This window comes from Maylandia zebra, linkage group LG3 (genome assembly GCF_041146795.1).
Source record: "Maylandia zebra isolate NMK-2024a linkage group LG3, Mzebra_GT3a, whole genome shotgun sequence".
NCBI lineage: Eukaryota > Metazoa > Chordata > Actinopteri > Cichliformes > Cichlidae > Maylandia > Maylandia zebra.
In genome coordinates this window covers 57,811,755-57,826,565 of record NC_135169.1, presented here as the reverse complement: position 1 = coordinate 57,826,565, position 14,811 = coordinate 57,811,755, and the positions used below count along the sequence as shown (strand labels likewise).

General features: G+C 38.9%; 1 long non-coding RNA gene across 1 annotated transcript; it reads right to left on the bottom strand.

Annotated features, from left to right (window-relative positions):
- Positions 1–5,018: 5,018 nt before the first annotated feature.
- Positions 5,019–6,518, bottom strand: LOC112430861 (uncharacterized). Its single transcript, XR_003022211.2, has 2 exons — positions 6,378–6,518; positions 5,019–6,273 (listed from the first exon to the last, which is right to left on the bottom strand). It is a non-coding gene; the product is annotated as an uncharacterized LOC112430861 (long non-coding RNA).
- Between the last annotated feature and the right edge of the window lie 8,293 nt (positions 6,519–14,811).

The window sequence follows — 14,811 nt, the reverse complement described above, 5'->3', positions numbered from 1 at the left end:
ACACTATTATTCTGTGACCCCTTTCAAATCTGCTTAATGGCATCTGTTGGAAAAACTGCTTCTAAATCCAAAATTGTAATTCCTGTCAAGCCAGCTTTTAAACCATGGAGATCCAGAGGAATTTTTCTACACAACAGCATGTTCTTTATGTTCCCGCTGTCAAAAATGTGGTCACAGGAGTAATTTAAAAGGTGGGGTCTTTTCTGCTGTTGAGACAAACTCCTGACTGAAAACAATGTATTTCTATGGGTCAGTTAGGAGGTTATCTATCTACTTGGATCTACACAGTTCAAAAAGTTTACATCTCAATGTTTTGAAAGACACGGTGTTGGAAAGAGAACAACAATGGCTACGTTTTGAGGGTAAAATGATGGCTGTAAAGCAAACACTGTGGACACAGCAGCAGTTGAAAGAGAAGTGTTTAATATGAATCTTGGCACAGTGGCAGGCAGAGCTCGTTAAGCAGGCAGGTGTGAGCCTGGTTGCTATAGTGACTCCACCCAATGGCTCCATACACACGACACAGACATGCACCTCACTTTTGCTGCTTAAAATGAACAGAAAAGTCAGGCCGAAACAAATCGTTCCCAAATTAAAAGTACAAGTCGTATTGACAAAATTCTTTCACCGTGAGCGACAGCAGCTTCTAGTCTACCGAATTCTCAGTTTTCATGCCTGTGGAGTTTATTATATGGACGTGGTGACAGTGGAAAGACACCATGCTCTTCTGATTTTCAAACGAACCTTCTGAGCCATTTTAACATTAGAGTCTATGGAAGAGTTGGAAGGAGGAGGCTGTGCATTGGTGACATTTATGAAAGAACCGTAACACCTAGTACAATAGTAAACACATTGGATGAAAGAGGACAGCCATGGCTACGTTTTGAGGGTAAAATCATACCTGTAGAGCAAACGCTGTGGACACAGCAGCAGTTTTAAAAAAGATTTTAAGATTAATTTTTTTGCTCCTCTCACTCTAGCAGTTGAGCTGCCTCACTCTAGCCCCAACATTCCGTCCCATACACACCCATTATAAACTCTGAAACGGGTGAAAAAACATCATGAAACTTAAACTGGAACTGAAGAAAAAGTATAATAGATATTGAAAAGATAAATACAAGTTGAATAGTTGAATGTCTTGTCTTCGTTTTAAAGTTTGAATGGTGGCTCTATGTGAACGTATGTTGAAGTAGTAAGAGTTTAAAAATGAGTAAGTTGAATGAGAATTTGAAGGGTCTCCCCATTGAAATACATGGGAAATTTTTGTTGAATAAAGTTGAATAAAATTAAAAATATAAATGTTAAAAATGAGAAAATTAGAAGCAGTCATGTCCAAAATAATAGGAATCTAACGATGTTTGAATGGTTTTTCTAAGTTGAACGGTTTTGAAGGAGTAGGCTTTGAAAAAACGTACGGAAAAATAAAATATAATAATAATAATAATAATAATAAAGATTAGAAGAACAATACTGTGAATGCTTTTCAAGCATTCACACTAATAATAAAGATTAGAATAACAATACTGTGAATGCTTTTCAAGCATTCACACTAACTAGAAAGTGCATTTTCTGAAGAAACTGCAGTGTGAATGCTTGAATCTGAATGTATGGACTGAAATGAATTAATTGCTGAATTTTGAGTTAAAAATATTGAATGAGATTTAAAAAAAACAACAAAAAAAAAACGAATTTAACCTGAAAACAAAGGTGCTGAACTGCTAAAAGCTGAAGGTTACACAGAAGAAGAAGTTGGAAAAAAGCTGAAAATGTTTTAATTGTAAATTAGAAAAACCTAAGAAATGAGAAAAGAACATTTAGAGTCAGAAAACATCTGAAAGAATATTAAAAGGTCATATTCTTTGAATCACTGAATGACTAAAATGTGATCCCTCCACTTGGATCCACACAGTTTAAAAAGTTGACATCTCTGAGCTTTGAAAGACAAGATGTTGGAAAGAGAACAACGATGGCGACGTTTTGAGGGTAAAATGATGGCTGTAACACTGTGGAGACAGCAGCAGTTGAAAGAGAAGTGTTTCAGATGAATCTTGGCAGAGTGAGAGAGAGAGCTCGTTAAGCAGGCAGGTGTGAGCCTGGTTGCTATAGTGACCGCACCCAATGGCTCCATACACACGGACACAGACATGCACCTCACTTTTGCTGCTTAAAATGAACAGAAAAGTCAGGCCGAAACAAATCGTTCCCATATGAAAAGTACAAGTCGTATTGACGAAATTCTTTCACCGTGAGCGACAGCAATGTCTAGTCTACTGAATTCTCAGTTTTCATGCCTGTGGAGTTTATTATATGGACGTGGTGACAGTGGAAAGACACCATGCTCTTCTGATTTTCAAAAGAACCTTCTGAGCCATTTTAACATTATACTCTATGGAAGAGTTGGAGGGAGGAGGCTGTGCATTGGTGACATTTATGAAAGAACCATAACACCTAGGACAATAGTAAACACATTGGATGAAAGAGGACAGCGATAGCTACGTTTTGAGGGTAAAATGGTGGCTGTAGAGCAAACGCTGTGGACACAGCAGCAATTTTAAAAAATATTTTAAGATTAATTTTTTTGCTCCTCTCACTCTAGCAGTTGAGCTCTCTCACTCTAGCCCCAACATTCCGTCCCATACACACCCATTATAAACTCTGAAACGGGTGAAAAAACATCATGAAACTTAAACTGGAACTGAAGAAAAAGTATAATAGATATTGAAAAGATAAATACAAGTTGAATAGTTGAATGTCTTGTCTTCGTTTTAAAGTTTGAATGGTGGCTCTATGTCAATGTATGTGGAAGTAGTAAGAGTTTAAAAATGAGTAAGTTGAATGAGGATTTGAAGGGTCTCCCCATTGAAATACATTATAAATTTTTGTTGAATAAAGTTGAATAAAATTAAAAATATAAATGTTAAAAATATGAAAAATAGAAGCAGTGTTGTCCAAAAGAATAGGAATCTAACGGTGTTTGAATGGTTTTTCTAAGTTGAACGGTTTTGAAGGAGTAGGATTACAAAAAACGTACGGAATAGATAAAATATAATAATAATAACTAGAAAGTGCATTTTCTGAAGAAACTGCAGTGTGAATGCTTGAATCTGAATGTATGCACTGAAATGAATTAATTGCTGAATTTTGAGTTAAAAATCTTGAATGAGATTAAAAAAAAACAAAAAAAAAAACGAATTTAACCTGAAAACAAAGGTGCTGAACTGCTAAAAGCTGAAAGTTACACAGAAGAAGGAGTTGGAAAAAAACTGAAAATGTTTTAAATGTAAATTAGAAAACCCTAAGAAATGAGAAAAGAACATTTAGAGTCAGAAAACATCTGAATGAATATTAAAAGGTCATATTCTTTGAATCACTGAATGACTCAAATGTGATCCCTCCACTTTGATCCACACAGTTTAAAAAGTTTAAATGCCTGAGCTTTGAAAGATACGGTGTTGGAAAGAGAACAATAATGGCGACAATTTGAGGGTAAAATGATGGCTGTAACACTGTGGACACAGCAGCAGTTGAAAGAGAAGTGCTTAAGATGAATCTTGGCACAGTGGCAGGCAGAGCTCGTTAAGCAGGCAGGTGTGAGCCTGGTTGCTATAGTGACCGCACCCAATGGCTCCATACACACGTACACAGACATGCGCCTCACTTTTGCTGCTTAAAATGAACAGAAAAGTCAGGCCGAAACAAATCGTTCCCAAATGAAAAGTAAAAGTCGTATTGACAAAATTCTTTCACCGTGAGCGACAGCAGCTTCTAGTCTACCTAATTCTCAGTTTTCATGTCTGTGGAGTTTATTATATGGACGTGGTGACAGTGTAAAGACACCATGCTCTTCTGATTTTCAAACGGACCTTCTGAGCCATTTTAACATTAGAGTCTATGGAAGAGTTGGAGGGAGGAGGCTGTGCATTGGTGACATTTACGAAAGAACCATAACACCTAGGACAATAGTAAACACATTGGATGAAAGAGGACAGCGATGGCTACGTTTTGAGGGTAAAATCATACCTGTAGAGCAAACGCTGCGGACACAGCAGCAGTTTTAAAAAAGATTTTAAGATTAATTTTTTTGCTCCTCTCACTCTAGCAGTTGAGCTGCCTCACTCTAGCCCCAACATTCCGTCCCATACACACCCATTATAAACTCTGAAACGGGTGAAAAAACATCATGAAACTTAAACTGGAACTGAAGAAAAAGTATAATAGATATTGAAAAGATAAATACAAGTTGAATAGTTGAATGTCTTGTCTTCGTTTTAAAGTTTGAATGGTGGCTCTATGTCAATGTATGTGGAAGTAGTAAGAGTTTAAAAATGAATAAGTTGAATGAGAATTTGAAGGTTCTCCCCATTGAAATACATGGGAAATTTTGGGAAATTTTTGTTGAATAAAGTTGAATAAAATTAAAAATATAAATGTTAAAAATATGAAAAATAGAAGCAGTGTTGTCCAAAAGAATAGGAATCTAACGGTGTTTGAATGGTTTTTCTAAGTTGAACGGTTTTGAAGGAGTAGGATTACAAAAAACGTACGGAATAGATAAAATATAATAATAATAATAATAATAAAGATTCGAATAACAATACTGTGAATGCTTTTCAAGCATTCACACTAATAACTAGAAAGTGCATTTTCTGAAGAAACTGCAGTGTGAATGCTTGAATCTGAATGTATGCACTGAAATGAATTAATTGCTGAATTTTGAGTTAAAAATATTGAATGAGATTAAAAAAAAACAAACAAAACGAATTTAACCTGAAAACAAAGGTGCTGAACTGCTAAAAGCTGAAGGTTACACAGAAGCAGAAGTTGGAAAAAAGCTGAAAATGTTTTAAATGTAAATTAGAAAACCCTAAGAAATGAGAAAAGAACATTTAGAGTCAGAAAACCTCTGAATGAATATTAAAAGTTCATATTCTTCTAATTGAAATTAACTTAAAAGATGAACAAACATTCTGCAGAAAATACAAACTTTAATATACAGCATGATGTTTTTCAGACATATACACATGTGTATATCATGTTTAATAGTATTACATACATCAATTTGTTTTGTATGTCATAGAAAATAACATAAAAATCTTAAGTCATATTTTACAGCTTCTTTCTGAAAAGGACTGGTAGAATAAAGAAAAATAACTAAATTAAATAACTAAATAAAAAATAATGAGCAACATATGAAATACATGAAAATTCAACTTTTAAAACCACAATCCTGAACCTTTAAATTGTGTTGGTTTCTTAGAACATGGCTGAACAGCTGTTTCTATCGGTCTACTTAATCTTCTGATCTGTCTACACATCTTTTTATTACTCATTCTTTTTTATGTTTTAATGTAAACAGAGTCCACACAGTGGTAAAAGAGAACTGTATAGAGATTTGTGAGTAAACTCAAATGAAAGCCTAAGGTGGTGACACAGTTTAACACATGCAAATAATCAAATAAACACATTAGTCCTTTTTGTGAACATGGATAAATAAGTATCAATACAGCATTGTTCAGCCATGCCACTAAATGCTTTTTTACACATTGTTTTAACCTGGGCTCAGACACAAAGTCCCAAATTTAGTTAGTCCCTGACTTTGAGTTGTGGTTATGACTAATTATTATACACAAGGCTTTATCTATCTAAACTCTAAGGACACAAATATGAAAAAACCTATACTTACCAGCTGATACCCCACACTACACACTAGGTGTGCCATGTGACCTGAAACTTTGGTACAAAATCATCATAATCATTCTGTTAACACTGTTTTTTAACACTGTTTGTGTTGCTGTTCAGCAGTTTAAAATGTTTTAGATTGGATTACATGGAATGAATTTGAATTTTCTTGGGGGTTTTTGTATGTGTTTCGTTCTCAGCAGATTTTTTCTTCCATACTGTTGAATTCCAGTTACCACATTTCTGGTCATATGACATCCCGAGTGCCCACTTAAAAAAATCCCCACAGTTAATTCAACATTAGAACAAAATAAAAAAATGTTAAATAAATAAAGGTTTGCTCTGTGATGAAATACTAAATAAGCATACATTGTACAGAGCACTAACAATGAAAACAATCCTTTAGCCTGTTGATCAGAGAGAGGCAGTCATTATGTCCATTTAAAACCTGTAATCACAGAGCACAATGTTTCTGTGAAACTATGAAGTCCCATATGATCCTCATCACGTCCAGTGACTTCAGAGTGGATCCTCCCTGTCATCCGGCCAGTGTTTGATGTGTGGCAAGCAGCACAGAAGCAGGATAGCTGAGGACTTTAAAAGAAGAGCAGAAAACGGGAACATATGTAGTTGTAAATGTAAATATCAGTGATACTTGTCTTGTCAAAGGGAATAAAATAATGAAAATGTTAACTTACACACTCATTTAGAGAGGATCTTGACACTGCACAGAGGAGGCACAGTCAGTCTGACAATGATGGTGATCTCCAGGGATGTTTTCCTGCAGCAACATTCCTGCCAACTGGCCATATGATCCAGAGTAGTTGGTTTGTAATGAACAGAAAGGTGTATATGTTAGGTAGTGTGCACTCAGAGCTGGTCCTAAGAAACAAACACATCCTGTAATAAACTGAATACCTGTAGTAGTGCTGCTGCAAATATGAAGCCCTTCTATCATAAGTGGTTTCAAAGAAGGTGTTTTGGAGGCTCGGTCACAGAAACTGTGCAGTCTGTTCAGTCCTGAGTGTCTCAGCTCTGATGGGGATGGATCACAGAGGGAAACACCTGAGTACAGACATTACAATACACTCTAACACTCCTAAGGTCAAGTGAAAACACAATTTAAACACTTTACAAAGAATGAATACATGTTTTCATGGAAATTATGTCATTAACCCTTTTTGTTGTGAGTAAATCTCACCGACTGCTTGTGGGACAAGCTAGAAGGAGGACTTATCACAGAATCTCTCCTGTGCTCCAGATGTGAAGTCTCACGCTCTGATCGTACGGCGATGAAGATGGTGATGATGAAGCCTCTCTGATCTGTGGCATTACAGTTTCTAGCTGCTATGTGCTTCACACTGTTGGATCTTACATGTGAAGCTTGGAGAAGACACAGGAGGACTGTGTCTCTCTTAAAAAAGAAAAAGAAAAAAGGAAACCTAACACCCCCCCCCCCCCCCCCCAGCTCCCACCGTAAACCCCCCCCCACTCAACTCCCCAACCTCACACCATCCAATGTCTATACAAATGTAGGGTATCAGCTGGTAACAGAAAGCAAGTGTTACATATGTACTACTTATGTAACACTGCTGAAACATTTCTGGCCAGAAATGTGCAGTTATCAACCCAGACCCACCCTGATGATTGCACTGGCCGAAACATGATAAAAGCTCATAAAAATGTATGTTTCATCGAAAGATTTGTCCAAAAATATAATCGTATACTTTTGAAAAAGTTTAAAGTTTATAACAAACCAAAATAATAACATTTTTGTAAATAGTATTTCAAAATAGAGGCACACATAAAGTGGCTTAACTGTCATTATTGCTGTAATTAGGTTTGTTTGTTTGTTTGTTTGTTTGTTTTTTTAAAAAGCAACCTTTAGTCATTATTGTTCTCTCAGAAACAATGAAGAAGCTGTTGAACATTTATGTGTTGTGTAGGCAATCCTCTGGTCCACCCTCCCTCCCTCCCAGCCACAGTGAGACTGGGGCAGCCTGGCAGGATGTTGAAGCCTGGCTGCAGAGAGGATATGCCTACACTGTTCGTTTCAAACTGCTATATTTGATTTTTCTGACATTTATAGGTTACTGTTAGTGAATTTTAGATTTTCTGTGATAAATAAAATTGTCATCTTTTACTGATATCATTACTTAATTCATGTAATTGTATTTTATGTAAACAATTCAAACATTATACTGCAATGCAGGGCGTCAACTTTTAAATATCGCTCTACTTTCTTAAGTCATTCAAAAATATAGAAATTACTTACTGTATTCAAAGATCTAGATCATGAATCATCACAGGACAATACACAGTATACTGGGTCATGGTAACTATGGTATGTCTTCATGACTCCAGAATGGAGACATCGCTCTGGATGAGAAATGAAAATTAGGTCAAGCAGTGTGTTCTTCTCTGTGGTAGGGGCAGTGATGACCTGTGCGTATCCCCTAGACTCAAACAGCTCCAGGATTGGTTTGTTTGCACTGGATAAAACATTCTCATTAAAATCACCACAAACTATGATGGGATGACAGTCCATGATCTCCAATGAGTCTAATAGGCTTACCAGGTTTTTCAGGAATGGCCTCAGAGTGTAGTCTGGAGGTCTGTACACAACTGCAATCAGAGCACTGACTGGTGCTTCAACCTTTAAAGCCAGAAATTCAAGGTCAGTTACATTATGGATGTACTGTTTTTCATGCACTTGAATGTCACTTTTCACATAAACAGCAACTCCACCACCACTTCTGTTTGCCATCTGGGGAAAGTTTGTGTAGGACAGGTGTCTGTTGCGTTTGAACAAATTGTAATTTTCCAAGTGGAGACTCTCTGCGACAAAAGAGCCCCGCAGGTGTGTTTCTGTTAGGCACAAAACATCTGCTAGACACAATTCATGGTGACTTTTGATGTCATTAATGTGAGCTGGCAGTCCCTCTGTATTATGATGAACAATGGTGAAAACCTCTGACCTGCTGAGGGTTTGTCTCACGTGTAGAAGAGGCATCATGTCATCAAGGTTGGCTTGTGTCATGTTCTCAAGTGCTGCAGTGATTTCTGGGTTGGTGAATATTTTTTTCTCCTCCATATCAAGAAGATACAGTCCACTGAGAGACGTCACTCTACTGACAGCTACGTAGGCCATGCCGGGCTCAAAAATGCTCTTAAGAGAGACAACAGCTGATGTAGTTGTCATACCCTGTACCTTATGTATTGTACAGGCAAAGGCCAGCTTCACTGGGAACTGTCTTCGTACCACTCCTTTCTGCTTCAGATTCTCCTCTGCTCTCTCAATGTACACCATGTCGTCTGCTGGTGTGCGGTTATTCTTTCCAGATGTCTCATTATCCATTTTAAGTCCAAGCTTGATGATGTGTTGGTCGTTTTCAGAGTGAACTACTCTAAGTAGTATTCCAAAAGCTCCATTAACCAAACCATTTTGTATGTCAATGTTTCTGGTGAGCATGACACGAGCTCCTTCTGCAACTTTCAGTGTGTCTGGTAACTCGTTTTTACCTCCTTTCAATGGTCTGTCTTGAAGTGCCATTCTGCCAGTTCTAGGATCTTTTCTATAATCATCTGCATGGACGTCAATGATATGAGTGTGGAGCAGAGCCAGTGTTGAAGAGTTGTGTGCATCCACTTCTTTATTAGTTGCAAAAATGTGCAATGCATCAGTCGGACAATGGGCTGGTTCAGTTATGGCCTGTAACAACAAATTTCTATCTGCTTCGCAAAGCTCATCCAACTTTCCTTTTACACGAATTCTGTTCAGCATCTCAGCAAAGACAACATCATCTTTCTGACGCATAATCTCAGTCAGAGTGATCATCTGAAAATGCTCCCGCCACAGGTCGATCTCGGACGGGTCGTGCACACAGAGAGGTTTAGACTGTCGCACTGGGGGTAGCTGATAGAAGTCTCCGACAGCAATGACTGACATGCCTCCAAAGGGTCTCCGAGTCCCTTTGATCTGTTTGAGTCTTGCATCTACATATGCAAACAGATGTCTTGACACCATAGACACTTCGTCAATGACGATTATTTCAGCATTCAAAAGTTCTGATCTGACTTCATCCAGCTGATTGCCAAGTCCCTGAATGGGAGGTTTTAAGCTTCTAGGCAGCTTGAGAAGAGAATGCAGTGTTGTTCCAGAAATGTTAAAAGCTGCAGTCCCAGTGAAAGCAGTTAACAGGACGGTGGGTTTTGATATGTCAACGTCGTCTGCATATCTGGGCACTTTGCTCAGTATCTTAGATGCTTCTGAGTAGATGCATTTGATTAGATGTGATTTTCCTGTTCCAGCACCACCATTAATATAAAAGAAAAACTGCTCTGGATTTAGAGCACAGACTCTTTTAATGCACCAGTCTCTAACTGCATAAAATATGCAGGCTTGCTTCTTATTCAGATTTTGAAACATCTGACGTAACAATGTGGGATCAATAGCAGGGGGTTCCCTGATGGCTCTGACTTCTGTTGAAGCATCAGCCTGACGGCTGTAGTCGGGCACATCTTCCTGTTCATTTTCATTGTCTCGCTCTCTTTCTTGTTCAACAAGTGGCAACCTTACGAGATCTGATTCAGGTGCCAGATTACACCATTCGTCAGTCACACCTCTGTTCTGCTCATATTCCTCAACAGCGCTCTCGATCTCCTCACTGTTTTTCTCATATTTTTCTCTATTTCTTTTGACAATGTGTTGCACGTACTCAAGACGATCAGTACCTGGTAGCTGTACACAGCCAGCACCATAGAAAGCCTGATAGGTTGGCAAAGATGGTGTTTTCAGTTCGTGGTCTGAACGATGAGGAAGGTACAGTTTAAGCAGTCTTCCGTAATATTGCTCTGGATGTTTTTCTTGTGAGCAGCGGTGAAATCTGATGATAGCAGGCTTATTGTTTTTGCGCCTTTGCACAAACCCCATCTCATTGAGAAGGGGCAAAACATCTTTACCTTTTTTCTGTTGGCCATAGACAATCCTGCAAGTAGCAGCAAAGTCTGCCATGCACATCTCCTCATACTCTGGTGTTTCAGGTCTGGCTTTGTATTTGTCATTCAAAGATGTCATCCAAACATTGGAAGACTCAGGTGTTGTGTTGTCCAGAACTGACAGGGGACGACTCATTTTCACAGGATTATCATCAGTTGGAATGAATATTACAGCACGTGAGCATTGCTTCATGTGAAGACCACATGCACGAGCAACACACTCCTGTGCACTGATCTCTCGCTTCTTTGAATATGCCTGCATGACGGCTCTCATTTCATCGCACTCATTTACACTGTCTTTATGGGAGTTCTCAATGACAGTTTTCAGGTACTCAGATAGCCCGCCCTCTTTTTTTGATATATATTTCATTAAATAATTTGCAGCACCAAAAGCATCTAAAACAAAGCTTATGTCGATATTACTGTTCCAGGCTTCAAGCAGATGTGGATTATAGCCGTTTATCCAAGAGTCTTTTGGATCACGCTTTAGTATGATCGTACTCCTCATGTTCATTTTATTCAGGTATCTCTCATATTCTGCATGTGTCAACTTGCATCTTTCCAAGAGCTGCTCTAAACTCATGGAAGCAGTTTCAGGTTCATTCAGCAGCTGGTTCAGTGGTCTGAGCTTGTTCTTTGCCGTTTCTACTTCCAGTGCATCATCCTCACTGGGTCTTGTGATCATTGTCTCATTGCAGGGTGGTTTGGGAAAACCAAAACGGCACCCGGAGCTTAAACTCCTAAAGCACGTCTTTGTGTGGTTCTTACTGTGTTTTTGCACTTCTGTTACTTTTTTGTACAGTTCAGGTTGTTTATGTGGATCAGGCAGCTGAGCTGTGATGTATTTGTTTATAAAATCAACAACAGTTTGCTCATCATCCTCCTCAAACACAGGAGCACCTTCTACCCACAGGAGGCAGTGTATGTGTGGGCTTCCTCTGTGCTGAAACTCAACTCTGTAAAAGTAGTCAATGACTTTGCCAAGTGGCTCTGCGGGAGATAAGAGTAAATCTCTGAATAATGCTTCAACTCTCTTGTCAAACATGCGCATTGTTGTGACAGGATTGCTTCTCAGGATGTCACACTTTGCTGACCAGTCGAGTCCTTCAAAATTCACTTGTTCACCTTGCTGCCTTGTTATTGCCTCGATCACTTCAGGCCAGCGCATTTCAGCAGCTGAAAATGTGCAAAAGAACGTGGGAGTTCCCAACTGTCTGATCATGGCAAAAAGATCTCTTGTTGTTTTCTCCCAATAGGCTGGGGTTCCTCTCAGAGGCTGCATGAATCTCACTGCATCTTTATTTCGCACCAGTTTCTCCACCTCATGTTTATCTTGTAACATGCCTGAGGTTATTTTTCTACCATCTCTGGTCAGAGGCTTTGCCTTCCTTAACTGTACTGTCATGCTGGATGTAGCCAAGTGTATTTCAGTCACAAACTGTGCAAAGAATAAATAGTTTGTGTCTTTGGCAAAACGATCATCAATGCAGAAAAGTCTTGATTTGAAATACCCACTGGGGGATACTTTGATCAGCCTTCTTTCATCAAGTGTGTTTTGGCCTGTAGGAAACTGCACAGGGAAGGCCATGGCCTCCAGTTTAGGTGTTTTGAAAAAACTTATTGGATTGTTTCTCTCTGCAGGAGCAACAGAGTAGATTCCTTCACTGAAACATAATATCTCCTCAGCCACATCAGGGGGCTGCAAACAGGACTCGAGTGCAAAACCACCATTAGTCAGTCCATCTGCTTGCTCTGAATCATCTCTCATCTGTTCATGTGATTGTTCACCATCACAGGGTAACATGTCAATGTCCTGTTCATTTATATTTTGTGCTTCACTCAGTGCATTTTTCTCACAGCTGTCAATTTCCATTAAATCAGCCTCATCATAATCGTCCTCATTCATGTTTTCATCATCATCATCATCTTCATCAGGAAGTGTTGGATCACACAGCTCAGCATCATCTCTGATGCTCACATCCTTATACTGTGGATGAATCTGCTTGAGTTTATGCAGTGCTTGCACAAGTTTAGACCAGCTTACAGTCTGAAACAGCTGATGACCTTTGTAAGACAAGCGTCTCTTCAGTTTTATTCTCATGACCTGAGAATTAATTCTTAATCGAGGCAATGCTTCAACAGTTTCCTGTACCTCTGATGGGACACAGACCACATTTCCTCTAATTGCTCTTTGTCTGCCTTTGGGAAGAGGAATGATCTTGGCAAATGGTATGCACTTGGCTATGAGATGTCTCTCCAGTATGTTGAGATCAGACAGTTCAGGTGGAGTATCAGCAAGATCCAGTTTATTGGCAACAGCAAGCGCTGGCATGGATCCATTTTTAAGATGATCGTGGCAGGTGTGACAAATCCACTCTCTCTTTCTCTCATCGGGAACATTGCACTGCTCATTTCTGCAGTTTTCATCACAAACATGAACAAATCTTCCAGTCAAACATGTTGCAACCACATGTGGGTTTTTGACATACTTTGACCTTGTGCAGGGTCGCACTTGGTTTGGAAATGAAGCCTTGAAGCATACAGTACATGGGTATGATGGTCCAGCTTTGATTTGTGATTTGAACACAGATATGGCCTCGTTGATCACACTGTTGTCACTCTCTTGGGTTTGTCTGTTCACCCATCTGTATTTCCTTTTTATTTTCATTGCACATCTCATGTTGTGCATAATCCTGAATGCAAGATTACTTTGATACCTGTCTCGCATTAGTTGTTTCATTAGTTGTCTGTGTCTTACTCTGAATGCGTTATCACGTGCATAACGCTGAGTCACTCGAGATCTCTGTCTCTCTCTGAATTCTGGGCTTTCTCGATACCTTTTAGTGATGTAGTTTTTTTGTTTGTGTCTAAATTCAGCATTGTCATAATAACGTCTTTTAATATATTGTTGTTTTTTCTGCCTGAATTCATCATTCTCACAGTAACGTCTTTTCATATACTGTTGTTGCTTCCGTTTAACTTCAGGGTTCTTTTTAAATGCCTTGCTTGTGCAAGATTTTTTCTTTTCTTGGTATTCTTTGTTTGAAGCATACTTTTGTCGTTCTTTCCTTTTTTGATTTTCTTTTCTTTGATTTCTGGTTTTCTCTGATGCCATTAATCGTCTTTTCATTTTTCGCCTTTGATGTTTATTAACTTTTGTCACTTTTTGTAAAACTATATCAGAAAGGTCACAGGCAGCAACATTTGTTATGGCAGCATTTGATTGACATGAAAAAGCATCACTTGATGGAAGGAAACTTAATTCACTGCATAGTTCTTCAGTTGGTATATTAGGAGGTTCATTCTGATCTTCATATGATGTGAACTGAGTCATGTGGACTTCTTTTTGTTTCACCAGTGGCGTACAAATGGACATTTGACAAAAGATATTTTCAGTCGGATCAGTGGTTGTGTTTCTCCTTGGAGTAGAGGAGTTTGCTTCATCAACAGTTGTATCAGAGTGAGTAGGTGCCACAGCAGTGGCAGCTGTTGGTCTGCAGACTGTGTCTGTGATAGTATCACTCAGGTTGACTGTGCTCATACTGTAGAACTGCACAGGCTTCAGTTCATAGTTACAAGAGGGTGATATCTCCATCATTTCATAAGAATCTTGGAGCCTCTTAATCATGTCACTGAGGAGTGTGAATTTCAGCATCACAGCTGTACCACGATTACATGACTGTAGTAGTAGAGGAAGACCAATGGGTGTTCTGGGGTGTGGGTCAAAGAAACCATATATGCCTGATGTGGATCTGAACACTGCGATACACAATCCACTCATAATCAGTAAGGCATACTGCACATCTGACAACAGGCAGCTCAGTCCTGCTTCTAAGCTCAGAAAGGTATCTACTGCCTCCTCTGGAGGTTCTTCAAATGTCCCATACCGGGAAGGCTGTGTCATGTTGACATGATACATAGACCTGCGAGCATCAACTTTGTCTGGCAGCTCATCGGTTGCCAAATGAATATTTTTAGGAAATCTTTTCTTGGCCTCTTTGTACATCACATCACCTTTATCCAAGACCAGATTAAGGTCAGCTGTAGTCATGTTTTCATTCTCATGAAGGAAAGCAAGAAATGTGAGTGAGTTACATGTGCACTGCTTGTTTCTGGAGTCTCCATATTTAGGAT